This window comes from Hetaerina americana, unplaced genomic scaffold, assembly GCF_022747635.1.
Source record: "Hetaerina americana unplaced genomic scaffold, ioHetAmer1.1.p SCAF_6, whole genome shotgun sequence".
In the NCBI taxonomy this organism is placed as follows: domain Eukaryota; kingdom Metazoa; phylum Arthropoda; class Insecta; order Odonata; family Calopterygidae; genus Hetaerina; species Hetaerina americana.
In genome coordinates this window covers 66,159,593-66,174,310 of record NW_027287205.1, presented here as the reverse complement: position 1 = coordinate 66,174,310, position 14,718 = coordinate 66,159,593, and positions in this window count along the sequence as shown.

Below are 14,718 nucleotides of genomic sequence, written 5' to 3'. Positions count from 1 at the left end.
TGTGTGTATGTATATATATATATATATATATATATATATATATATATATATATATATATATATATATATATATACTACCTTGATCAAAAAGTTCCCGGAATAACCACCGTGTGGCGCTCCCATCGTTCCGATTTGAGTTCTGTTTTTTTTGTTAAATTGGTACATCTGTTGTTGATATTCCCTTTAAATCTTAGTGTCATAACTTGACATTTGCAAAAGTTACGTAGCCAAGAGTACATCTATCTCTGTGTGTGTTGGCGATTTTTTACAATTGCAGAAATGGATTTAAATTTGCAACAACGAACTTGTATTAAATTTTGCGTAAAAAACGGATTTAGTGGCGCACGGACGTCGGAAATGTTGGAAAAGTGTTTCGGCAACGATTCTCTAAAAAAAACGGTCGTTTACCAGTGGCACGAGCGGTTCAGAAGTGGTCGTGAGTCAATCGAAGATGATGAACGCAGTGGCAGACCATCGACATCGAAAGTCGGTGAAAAAATTGATAAAGTAAAAGAAATGTTGGTCAATAACCGCAAATTAACCATCAGAGAAATAGCGGAGGACTTGAACATTGCCTATGGATCCGCCCAAGACATTGTGGTTAATGATTTGGGTTTCCGTCGTGTAGCAGCAAAGTTGGTGCCAAAAGACCTCAATTTCATGCAAAAAAGAGACCGTGTTGACGTCGCAAAAGACATGATTTGCGAGGCTGATTCCGATCCCACATTCATCAAAAGGATCATTACTGGAGACGAGACGTGGGTTTATGAGTACGACACGCAATCCAGACATCAGGCAAGTGAATGGCGTTCACCAAATGAGCCGAGACCAAAAAAACCACGTCGTTTTCAGTCAAAAAAGAAGGCAATGCTGACGGTTTTCATGGATTACAACGGTGTAGTGCATCATGAATTTTTGCCAGAAGGCCAGACAGTAAACAAAGAGTATTATTTGGGCGTTATGAGACGTTTGCGTGAAGCAATTCGCCGAAAGAGACCAGAAATGTGGGCAGAAAACTCGTGGATTTTGCACCATGATAACGCACCGTCGCACAGTGCTATCATTATTCGTAATTTTTTGACGAAAAATGCAACAAATACCATCCAACAGCCACCGAATTCACCTGATTTGGCTCCCTGTGACTTCTTTCTGTTCAATCGAGTTAAAAAACCATTACGGGGAACGCGTTTTAGCAGCCGAGAGGAAGTAATGGAAAAATCGCAGGAAGCACTGATGGACATACCGAAAACCGAATATAAAAAATGTTTCGAGGATTGGATCAAGCGCTGGCATAAGTGTGTTGCAGTCGATGGGGATTACTTTGAAGGGGACAATATAGATTTAGATGAATAAACTTGTATTTTTAATTTTCTGAATAAATTCCGGGAAATTTTTGATCAAGGTAGTATATATATATATATATATATATATATATATATATATATATATATATATATATATATATATATATATATATATATATATATATATATATATACTATATATATATACACATGCGCGTAAAAATTATATGTAGTGTGTAAAAATTCGTTTATATCGGATGTGTTTGTTTAAAAATACATCTATGTTTGGATATTTTCAATTTTCATTGCATAACGCGCATCGTCATTTTTTCGATCATCTGAACATTTTTATGTTGATAACGCGCACGTTATCGATAGGAAAATACGGCAACTCCTTCTCCAGTTCTCCGCTGCTTCCATTTGCCTTCCTGATGTCCAAAAAGCACTCTCTCTTATTTCCCCTACATCACTTACCTCTCATTCTCTTTTCTAACAAGATCTTTAACGACCTATTTATCCTCAGATTTCCTCCGCGCAATTTCTCTGTCTCCATCAGAGTCTCCATAACACCTTCCCCTTCCCTCCCACCAAATCTAAATCTTCGTCGTCGATCTTGATCTTTTAGTACCCTAGAAGCCACCGTTAGGGTGTGTGACAGGAGGTAAATACACACCAAACTAATTTTGACCCGAATATTAACCTAACGCGGTCGGACGTGCTCAGATATTAAGGTCGCAGGGATTGTAGGGGCACGAAGACAATTAAGTAGGCTGGAACAGAGTGATACATCGACCCAGGAGAAGACCATTCACCAAAGAGGGATTGAATTACCACGATTATTTTAATTGAATTGATTATGCACGAGGAATGATTGAGGGGAGAAAGCAATTGAGTTCTGTAGGAGACAGGTTTTATCACTAACACTTGGTTTAGACAACACAAAAGGTGGAGGTGTACATGAAAAATGCCAGGTGACACGGAAAGGTATCGGTTTAACTATATTATGGTTAGGCACATCACAGGTAAGGTTAAATCACAATCGGGAAGTAAGAAGAGAAGGACTATGCTAACAGTAAGAGATTAGTCGGTTAAGATAAGAGAAGAAAGAAAAAAGATCAAAGATATATGGAAAGAATATAGAGAACAAACTCTTTGGTGAACAACTCAGGCCAACAAGGCTAAATATAGAAAGGGAACGCAACGACGAGGAAGATAGCTTAGGTCCAGGCATACTCGACAATGAGATAGAATGGGCATTAAGGGAAATGAAATCAAATAAGACCGGGGGGTTAGGCAACATTCCTTCGGAACTACGAAAAGGTTTAGGAAAATGTGGGAGGAAGAGGCTATATGGACTGATTCGTAGCATCTATGGGGAAGGAATCTGGCCGGAAGACTTTGTGAGATCAGTGTTAATTCCTATACCGAAAAAGATAAAGGTTACATCATGTGAGGACTACAGAACAATAAGTTTGTTTCCCATGCAGCTAAAGTGGTTCTCAGGATAATCAACAAAAGGATGGAGAGCAGGGTAAATGATTAATTAGGGGATGATTAGTTTGCGTTTAGGAAGGGGAGAGGCAAGCGTGATGCCATTGCAGTAATGAGATCACTAATCGAGAGGAATATAGAATACAATCAGGACGTATTTGCCTGTTTCGTAGATTTCGAAAAAGCGTTTGATAGAGTGAATTGGGAAAAACAGATGAGTATATCGCAGAAAATAGGAATAGATTGGAGGGAAAGGAGGCTAATCCGCAACCTGTACATGTCTCAGACTGGTCACGTGCGGGTGGGAAACGGGGAGTCCGGATGGGCAGTGTTCGGAAGAGGTGTGAGGCAGGGTTGCCCATTATCACCGTTGCTGTTCAACCTGCATGTAGAGGAAATGATTAAAGAGGCATAGGGAGAACTGGAGGTAGGAATAAAAGTGGGCGGGTAATTCGTAAAATCAGTTAGGTTTGCTGATGACCAAGCTATAATTTGTCAGTGAGCCAAGGGGTTGCAAGCTTTGCTGAGTGAATTGGAAATTCAGTGCGATAAATACGGGATGAATCAATATAAATAAAACAAAAGTTATGCGGTTCCACAGAAAGAAAAAGGCTAAGCTAAACATTTAAATAGGAAAGCAAAAACTAGAGCAGGTAGAACAGTTAAATTTCTCGGAAGTGTTTTTGACCAACATGGCACAAGTAGAAGAGACGCAAGGAGAAAGATTGCGCTAGGCAAAGAGGCTTTTACAAGGAGGAGGGAATTGATGACAGGGACATTGAGTAAAGATGTTAAGATAATGCTCGTGAAAACTTTGATATGGAGTGTAGTTATGTAAGGCGCGGAAAAATGGTCACTGAAGCGGGAGGATAGAAGTAGATTGGATGCTTTTGAAATATGGGTGTGGAGAAGGATGGGGAAGGTGAAATGGACCGAAAGGAAAACAAACGAGAAGGTGCTAGGTATGGTGGGCGAGGAGAGGGGTTTGTTGTGAGAAATCCTAAGGAGGCAGGAAAAACGGATCAAGGGCGTGTTGATCGACAGTAGGATGTTGAAGACTGTAATAATGGGGAAAGTTTGGGCAGAAATGGCAGGTACAGGATAGGGATGTTGGACGGGATGAAGGGAGGAAGGAAGTACCTAGAGAAGAAGAGGGACTTGATTTAGAGTAGGTTGCTGGATTACATTTTGTTAGGAGTCACAAAATATTTATTTAGTTGTTGTGTCCATCCAAAACCTACCTTAACCGGTAGATTACTTATTAATAATAATGTATGGCAGGGGGTGAACACACACCAGAATACATTTTGCTGAACATGACCCTACCCCGGTCGAGCAATGTTATTTTGATCTCTTATTGTTCCTGGAAAATCGGACATCTTAAATTTATCAGTTTAACACTTAATATCTCTAATTTTATTGACATGAATTCTTCTACCGTAGTGCGATGTGGGTAATAGTACATTTTCAACATCACTGCCAAAGATATATCCTTTCAATTTATGCAAGAGATCAAAACTGTAACTTAACATTCGCTCCGCGAGTGATTCCGAGCCTAGCTGCTCTAATATTTTGGATACACTACTAAGTTTATGAAAACCACGTTTTATAAATCTAGCTCCTCTATGCTTCACGCGATCCAATCCGGCAATCAATCCAACTTCGTGAAGATCCCATATGCTAGCAGCATATTCTAAATGAAGCCTAACCAGCGAAAGATAAAATTTCCTTACCTTTTTATTACATTTACCCAGTACTCTTTTAATAAATCCTAATTTAAAAACAGGAACATGGAGTTAGTCGAGGGATTTACAAACAATGCACTCAGAAGAACAATTATGGATTTTTTGATAAATAATTTGAGCATGACGGAATAATAAGGTATTAAGAATAATCGCGAACACAACAGTTCACAGGAAAACTAGCTGGGTAAAAGGTAATTTCAACAAAATCCAAATTTAAGCCTAAATTTTGGATATGAAGGATTGATTTGATTGATTTCGCTATACTTTAAAACCATCAGAAATAAACAGCGTCAATGAGAATATAGCCAGTTATGATCTGACACTACGACCTTTTCATCACATTTATCCGGTACTCTGACAACAAATACTATTTATTTGTTTGCTTGTCCGCATATCCCCTATTTATATTTCACTCAGGAGAGGTCGTAAGTGACGGTAACGCTTAAGTATTTAATCGAGTCTACACATTTCATTTCGATGTTCCCGATGAAGTAGGCGTTCTGGAGGGAATTGTTCTTTTTTCGAAAAATTCATCGCTACTCACTTTTTTTATTTTTTATTCTAATTTCCCAGCGTCGCACCCACGCTGTGTAGCATTAAGGTCATCTGATATCTGATCTTCCTCTCCGTCCATCCTATACTCTTCTCAGCCGTACACAAATGATAAAACCTCAAATCTACACTCATCCTTTGGCCTCCCAAGACCTGGTGTCGGTTCCGTACAGAGCTACGCTCCAGATTAGTGATTTTACCAATATTTTCTTTATGCCTTTATTTAACGTACTCGTCATCACTTCCCTTTTTACAAATACTTCTATTTTATCAACCTAATAATTTCCTAAATTCAAAATGCAAACTTAAAGCTACAAATGGGATGGTAAATTCGGTATGATTTGGGCGATGATCACTAGACACCATAAAGAAACAATATAAACCATAACTCCGAAGTATTTATCGCCTATGGTACCAATAAAATATTTCCTTGCTATTCCTTGAGAATATTTTGTAAATCGAAGTTAGGCGTCCCAAACCTTTGAGTTTGGCAATGAGGAAGAGAAACTGGGAAAATGAAACATTATGAGGAAGCCAAAAACATCAGAAAGTCAAGGACGCTCCATAGTGGTGATCGAATGGAGTTCTTTCCTCTATCTTTCAAGGCTTGTGGTTAACTTGAACGAAGGACAAAAAGTAGAGCCATAAGAGCGAGTTTTCGAAAGTGCATAAAATGCTAACAGGTATGTAAAATATTTTTCAGCCTAGTTTTTATTTAAGACCACTTTTAACTTTCCTGCTACCCACACAACCGCAAACTAAAGCTGTGCGTCCTCGTGATCCCGTAATATCGAATATTAGTATTAGGGAACGCGTCATCCCGAAGGTAGATTTCTCCATCCACCCATTAGCGTGAAATCAGTTAGGCCAAGGATCTAGATGGTACGATCAGCTTTAAATCAGGTCCGTAGCAGGAGGACCCAAAAGAAAATTACGTGGTCGTGGGCCGCCAAGTTGAGGGAGTGCTCAGAGATAAGGTATGGCATGTTTTCTAACACTCAAGCTGTAGTGTAGTTCTAGTATGCTAGCCAGGAGCCCCTGCGGATTGAGTCGCACGCAAATGCGAAGAAGAACGCGGCTAATAAGTTTCCTCCAATATGCACATACATTATTGGTCAAAATAGTGTATTAGGGGCTGACAAAACATTTTTTCGAGGATCGTTGCAGGCAGGACTCTGCGCCGCAACATTCAATATGTGATCAATTAAAATTCAAAATTTTACATAACATGCATGTATTGAAGCTAAATGTTTCCAGTCTTGGTTTACTCCCTTAGCTATTATTCTTAATTAAATACAGGGTACGGCAAGATAACTTCCTTTTTTCAAACGCAAAACCCTTTAAAAAGGAAGTTATGTTGCCGCAACCTGTATATTATATATATATATATATATATATATTTTTTTTTTTTTTTTAAGTAATCTACCGGTTAAGGTAGGTTTTTGGACTGACACAACTACCAAACAAACACCTTATCACTCCCAACAAAACACAAAATCAATCATCCTACTCTATATCAGGTCCCTCTTCATCTCTGAGTACTTCCTTCCTCCCTTCATCCCGTCCAACAACCCTATCCTGTTCCTTCCCTTTCCTCTTTTGCCCAACATTCTACCCTCTATCACAGTCTTCAACATCCCACTGCCGGTCAACACCCCCTTCATCCACTTTTCCTGCCTCCATAGGATTGCTCCCAACAAACCCCTCTCTTCGCCCACCATACCAAGTACTTCCTCATTTGTTTTCTTCTCTGTCCATTTCACCTTCTCCATTCTTCTCCACACCCACATTTCAAAAGCCTCCAATCTACGTCTATCCTCCTGCTTCAATGACCACGTTTCCGCTCCGTACATAGCTACGCTCCATATCAAAGTTTTTACGAGTCTTTTCTTAACATCCTTACTCAAAGTCCCTGTCATCAACTCCCTCCTCCTTGTGAAAGCCTCTTTGCCTAGCGCAATTCTTCTCCTTACGTCCCTACTACTGTGACCGTGTTGGTCCAAAACACTACCGAGATACGTAAACTGTTCTACCTGCTCTAGTTTTTGCCCTCCTATTTTAATGTTAAGCTTGGCCTTTTTCTTTCTGGAAAATCGCATAACCTTTGTTTTATTAATATTGATTCTCATCCCATACCTGTCGCACTGAATTTCCAATTCACTCAGCAATGCCTGCAGCCCCTTGGCTGACTGACAAACTAAAGCTTGGTCATCAGCAAACCTAACTGATTTTACGAATTCCCCGCCCACTTTCATTCCTACCTCGAGTTCTTCCCATGCCTCTTTGATCATTTCTTCTGCGTACAGGTTGAACAGCAACGGTGATAATGGGCAACCCTGCCTTACACCCCTTCCTAACACTGCCCATCCTGACTCCCCGTTTCCCACCCTCACCTGAGCAGTCTGAGACATGTACAGGTTGCGGATTAGCCTCCTATCCCTCCAATCTATTCCTATTTTCTGCAATATACGCATTAATTTTTCCCAATTTACTCTATCAAACGCTTTTTCGAAATCTACGAAACAGGCAAATACCTCCTGGTTGTGTTCTATATTCCTCTCGATTAATAATCTCATTACTGCAATGGCATCACGCGTACCTCTCCCCTTCCTAAACCCAAACTGATCATCCCCTAAGTAATCATTTGCCCTACTCTCTATCCTTTTGTTTATGATCCTGAGAACAACCTTAGCTGCGTGGGATATCAAACTAATTGTCCTATAGTCCTCACATGACGTGGCCTTTACCTTTTTCGGAATAGGAACTAAAACTGATCTCACAAAGTCTTCCGGCCAGATTCCCTCCTCATAAATACTACGGATCAGCCCATATAGCCTCTTCTTCCCACATTTACCCAAGCATTTCAAAAGTTCCACGGGAATGTTATCTACCCCCACGGCCTTATTTAGTTTCATCTCCCTTAATGCCCTTTCTATCTCATTGTCTAGTATGCCTGGACCTAAGCTATCTTCCTCTACGTCATGTTCCTTTTCAATGTCTAACTTTGTTGGTCTAAGCTCTTTACTATACAATTCTTCTACATATTCCTTCCATCTCTCTTGGATCTTTCCTGCGTCAACTATTACCTTACCGGCCTTATCTCTAACTGCTATCGTTGATCTCCCTTTCTTACTTCCTGATAAAGATTTAACTATGCTGTAAAGCGCACCGATTTCCCCCTTCCTCTGCAGACTTTCCATATTCTCGCACTGCGTCTTCCACCATGCTTCCTTTGCTTTATTTGTTGCCCGCCTCAATTTATTGTTCAATTCTTTGTAATTCATTTTGCCTAATTCTGTATTTATATTCTTCCATTTTCGCCGCTCATCCATTTTTGTAATCATCTCATCCGTGATCCATGGTTTACGAGTCCTTTTAGCGTTAACGGTTCCAATAGTGTCTTTTGCGGCTTTAGACAACCCTTTTTTGATACATTCCCATTTTTCTTCAATAGTACTTAGCTCTTTACCGTCCTCCATGATTTTCTCTACCGCCTGTTTGTATTCCTTTCTTTTCAACCCATTTAATGCTTCTACATTCCATTTTCTAACTCGCCGCCCCTGCCTTATCTTTTTAAAACGTACGCTACATTTCATAACAACTAAATTGTGGTCTGAGTCCGCATCCGCTCCCGGGAAGCTGTGGGAATTTATCACACTGTTCCTAAACCTGTGTCTAACCAGGATATAATCTAGCTGATATCTTCCTGAGTCACCTGGCATTTTCCATGTATACCTGCGTCTTTTGTGGTGTCTGAACCAAGTGTTGGTGATAACTAACCCCTGTCTCCTGCAGAACTCAACTGCTTTCTCCCCGCGGTCATTCCTCGTGCATAAACCGTAGTCCCCCACCTCATCACCATCTCTTCCTTCGCCTACTGTCGCATTCCAATCCCCCATCACTATCAAATGTTTCCCTGCAGGAACACATGCAATCAGGTCCTCTAACTGATCGTATATCCTATCGACCTCTTCTTCCTTATGGTTGCTCGGTGGCATGTATACCTGGATAATAACTAAGTTCGTCGGTTCTGCTTTTATCTCCACTAGTAGTATCCTATCCGTTACCTGCTCTATGTTGACTACGCTTCTTCCTACCTCTTCATTTAATACTATGGCAACCCCTCGTTGGCTCTCGTCCCCACCGCTGTATATTATTCTATACTTATCACTCCAGTAATCCCCGCTATCTTTCCATCTCACCTCGCATAGACCTAAAATATCTATATTTCCCCTTACCATCTCTCGCTTAACATTCTCCAATTTCCCCGTCCTCATCATTGTCCTAACATTCCACGTTCCTATTCTAACTAATTTGGTCTTCTTCTCCTGCGTCTTCTGTCCTGCTGCTGCTGGTTTTCCCTTGCAAGGGTTTCGTGGGATGACGACCGCGGAAGCCTTGCCTCCCCCGCTGCCGGGCACGACACACGGCCGATTGGGCCGAGCCCCGTGGTTGCCAGGACTCAAAATATCTCTATTGTCCATCACATTGTTCTTGGGAATGATAATTGAGGTGGTTTCCCGTTGCCTTCCTCAATAGTGTTTTTAACGTGACACCATCACTTACTGGCCGCCCCACTGGGGTCAGACGCCATTGCAGCCGCCTCACTGAGGAACAGACGCTGCGTGGACTACCTTTCGTCTGGCTCCTAACCTTCGACCTATCTGGCATGGGTGACCCTACCAGGAGCAATTTTTATTACTCCCGCCAGTACAGCTCTAGGGGTCATCGGAACGCACAAGCCCTTCCACCACGTCAAGGTTGTAGTCCGGGGAGGGATATATATATATATATATATATATATATATATATATATATATATATATATATATATATATATATATATATAATATAATATATATATATAATTATATAAATATATATATTATTTACATATATATAATATATATATATATGATTTATATATATAATATTAAATGAGCCCCGATATCGAATCCGGCCCCAGATAAAGATTTAGTTAATTGAAAGTATTCTATCCTATAAGGTTGGTTTTTGCACAGGTTCCTAATGCCTACCGTCGCCCATCAATCGCGAGAACCTCAATTATTTTACCTACACAACCTTCCTTCATTTCTTCATGTTTTCTGCCTGCCTTCGGTGTTTTAACATACTAAACCACCTTCCAATATTTAGTATCCATGGATTGATATTAAGGAATTTCCTACCTTACTTCGTCTGCCCAATGTTCTCCCCTCTAACACAGTCTTCAGCGTTCCATCGCCCAACAAAATTCTCTGCATCGAACTTTCCTGACTCCTTTGGATTTCTCCCAAGTATCCCCACTCCTCACCCACCATGCCAAGCACTTCCTCGGTTGTTTACCTTTCTGTTCATTTAAGCTTTTCCATCCTTCACCCCCACATCAAAAGAAAATAGCGTATGTTAAACATCAACGTAGGAAGAAATAAATAACAGTAGAATAAGCCATTTAGTAATTCGGATAGTATTCTGAACGAAAATGATTATAGCAAGGATATTAGAAGAATTTCGCCCGAAAAAGAAAGCGAAAATAACACTGATAAAGACAAGGGAGTTGGTGAAAGGTGATCATGTGATGTCATCACTACATCTTTTTGTTGATCTCGCTAAACTTTATTTTCCCACCAGTAACTTATCTGGTGCTACCACAACTATCCTTTTTACCCTTTATCACCCTTACAATTTTCGTCACAATTCCATTAGTCAAATTCTCATATTTGAAGCGTTTGCATGGGTTCTAAACTAAGCCTTTAGGGAGAGAACTTGAGCTTATATGAGAGGCTCGTGAGCAGTGGGCATTGGGACTGTACTTGAGAAAATAAGCTGGACAGAGAGGAAAACAATGAAGGAAGTGTTAGAAATTATAGTGTAAAGGGGGAAGTTGTCCGAGGAAATTAGAGGAAGCTAAAGAAAGTAATTGGAAGGCATACAGATAAGCAATGGGGTGTTGAAGGTCGTGATATTGGAGGGACTTTGCCAGGTGAGCGTGGGAAGAAGAGGAAAAAAATGTGTAGGCATTTTATGCGACGTGAAGGAAAATAGACATCACTGTGGCGGCGGAGAATTATTTATAATGAATAGTTGACTATATAAAAGAATACAACACATAGAGGAAAATAAATGATTCTGTGTCTCTTCGCAGGCAGAATATTAGTGTCAAACGGTAGGATGCATAAAGGGATGAATTAAGGCATGCAAATTACGGCAGAAATCTGGGAACATTGGGAGGAAAATCAATGAATGGTTTTCTAAGGCGGGGCATACAACTATACTCCTCCCCATATTATTAAATGGAAAGAAGACAACGACCCCCACCCCATTCTCCTCTTCCACCCCTGGGACTTCCTTCCATCCATCAACCAAACCCCTAAAGTCTTTATTCTTTCATTTAGATATAGGTTTATTATGCGGCGAAACTATATTGCATAGCGACTTGAAAATTAAATACGTTGCCGGTGTCGAAACCACCGCCGGTTCACATTTTTAAAAATATTTTCAAGGGGTAACAACGCTTGTTTTGAATACCAACCACTTTCGCAAAAGTTATGCCGGAGATATTCTGTCCATGTGTAGCGCAAAACGTATTCACGTTTAGCACTAATTTTGAAATTCTAAATAAAACAGTTTCCGGCGTTACCTAGTGGAAAATCTTTATATTGAAATTTAAAATAAACAACTTGGCTTTTCCACATAAGTAGGAGGCTGGTAGGGGTTAATACATGGTTGAGAAGGCTTGTTTGGTGTCAATTTAGTTGGCAGAGGGGTGAGGGAAATACAATAACGCCAACTAAACTGACACCACCTTTACAACAATGTAGGAAAACCCCTCCCAGCCTCCTACTTAATCACCTGACTAATTACCCAGTACCGTTCTCCCCGTTCACATTATCTATGCCCCCACTCCTCTGCCAACTAACTTGACGCCAAGCAAAGCTTTTGCAAAATTGTATTAATTCCTCCTCAGAGCCAGCTAATTTACCAATATTACCAATCCTATTCCTCCGCCTCTAACCATAAACTTTTAGACCCCCTCTTCCTACCTCAATCAATCCTTTTCTCCCTCCCTATATATATTTATATATATACATATATATATATATATATATATATATATATATATATATATATATATATTTATATATATATATTTTTTTTTTTTAAGTAATCTACCGGTTAAGGTAGGTTTTTGGACTGACACAACTACCAAACAAATATTTTATTACTCCAAACAAAACACAAAATCAATCATCCTACTCTATATCAGGTCCCTCTTCATCTCTGAGTACTTCCTTCCTCCCTTCATCCCGTCCAACAACCCTATCCTGTTCCTTCCCTTTCCTCTTTTGCCCAACATTCTACCCTCTATCACAGACTTCAACATCCCACTGCCGGTCAACACCCCCGTCATCCACTTTTCCTGCCTCCATAGGATTGCTCCCAACAAACCCCTCTCTTCGCCCACCATACCAAGTACTTCCTCATTTGTTTTCTTCTCTGTCCATTTCACCTTCTCCATTCTTCTCCAAACCCACATTTCAAAAGCCTCCAATCTACGTCTATCCTCCTGCTTCAATGACCACGTTTCCGCTCCGTACATAGCTACGCTCCATATCAAAGTTTTTACGAGTCTTTTCTTAACATCCTTACTCAAAGTCCCTGTCATCAACTCCCTCCTCCTTGTGAAAGCCTCTTTGCCTAGCGCAATTCTTCTCCTTACGTCCCTACTACTTTGACCGTGTTGGTCCAAAACACTACCGAGATACGTAAACTGTTCTACCTGCTCTAGCTTTTGCCCTCCTATTTTAATGTTAAGCTTGGCCTTTTTCTTTCTAGAAAATCGCATAACCTTTGTTTTATTAATATTGATTCTCATCCCATACCTGTCGCACTGAATTTCCAATTCACTAAGCAATGCTTGCAGCCCCTTGGCTGACTGACAAACTAAAGCTTGGTCATCAGCAAACCTAACTGATTTTACGACTTCCCCGCCCACTTTCATTCCTACCTCGAGTTCTTCCCATGCCTCTTTGATCATTTCTTCTGCGTACAGGTTGAACAGCAACGGTGATAATGGGCAACCCTGCCTTACACCCCTTCCTAACACTGCCCATCCTGACTCCCCGTTTCCCACCCTCACCTGGGCAGTCTGAGACATGTACAGATTGCGGATTAGCCTCCTTTCCCTCCAATCTATTCCTATTTTCTGCAATATACTCATTAGTTTTTCCCAATTTACTCTTTCAAACGCTTTTTCGAAATCTACGAAACAGGCAAATACCTCCTGGTTGTGTTCTATATTCCTCTCGATTAATAATCTCATTACTGCAATGGCATCACGCGTACCTCTCCCCTTCCTAAACCCAAACTGATCATCCCCTAAGTAATCATTTGCCCTACTCTCTATCCTTTTGTTTATGATCCTGAGAACAACCTTAGCTGCGTGGGATATCAAACTAATTGTCCTATAGTCCTCACATGACGTGGCCTTTACCTTTTTCGGAATAGGAACTAAAACTGATCTCACAAAGTCTTCCGGCCAGATTCCCTCCTCATAAATACTACGGATCAGCCCATATAGCCTCTTCCTCCCACATTTGCCCAAGCATTTCAAAAGTTCCACGGGAATGTTATCTACCCCCACGGCCTTATTTAGTTTCATCTCCCTTAATGCCCTTTCTATCTCATTGTCTAGTATGCCTGGACCTAAGCTATCTTCCTCTACGTCATGTTCCTTTTCAATGTCTAACTTTGTTGGTCTAAGCTCTTTACTATACAGGTCTTCTACATATTCCTTCCATCTCTCTTGGATCTTTCCTGCGTCAACTATTACCTTACCGGCCTTATCTCTAACTGCTATCGTTGATCTCCCTTTCTTACTTCCCGATAAAGATTTAACTATGCTGTAAAGCGCACCGATTTCCCCCTTCCTCTGCAGACTTTCCATATTCTCGCACTGCGTCTTCCACCATGCTTCCTTTGCTTTATTTGTTGCCCGCCTCAATTTATTGTTCAATTCTTTGTACTTCATTTTGCCTAATTCTGTATTTATATTCTTCCATTTTCGCCGCTCATCCATTTTTGTAATCATCTCATCCGTGATCCATGGTTTACGAGTCCTTTTAGCGTTAACGGTTCCAATAGTGTCTTTTGCCGCTTTAGACAACCCTTTTTTGATACATTCCCATTTTTCTTCAATAGTAATTAGCTCTTTACCGTCCTCCATGATTTTCTCTACCGCCTGTTTGTATTCCTTTCTTTTCAACCCATTTAATGCTTCTACATTCCATTTTCTAACTCGCCGCCCCTGCCTTATCTTTTTAAAACGTACGCTACATTTCATAACAACTAAATTGTGGTCTGAGTCCGCATCCGCTCCCGGGAAGCTGTGGGAATTTATCACACTGTTCCTAAACCTGTGTCTAACCAGGATATAATCTAGCTGATATCTTCCTGAGTCACCTGGCATTTTCCATGTATACCTGCGTCTTTTGTGGTGTCTGAACCAAGTGTTGGTGATAACTAACCCCTGTCTCCTGCAGAACTCAACTGCTTTCTCCCCGCGGTCATTCCTCGTGCCTAAACCGTAGTCCCCCACCTCATCACCATCTCTTCCTTCGCCTACTGTT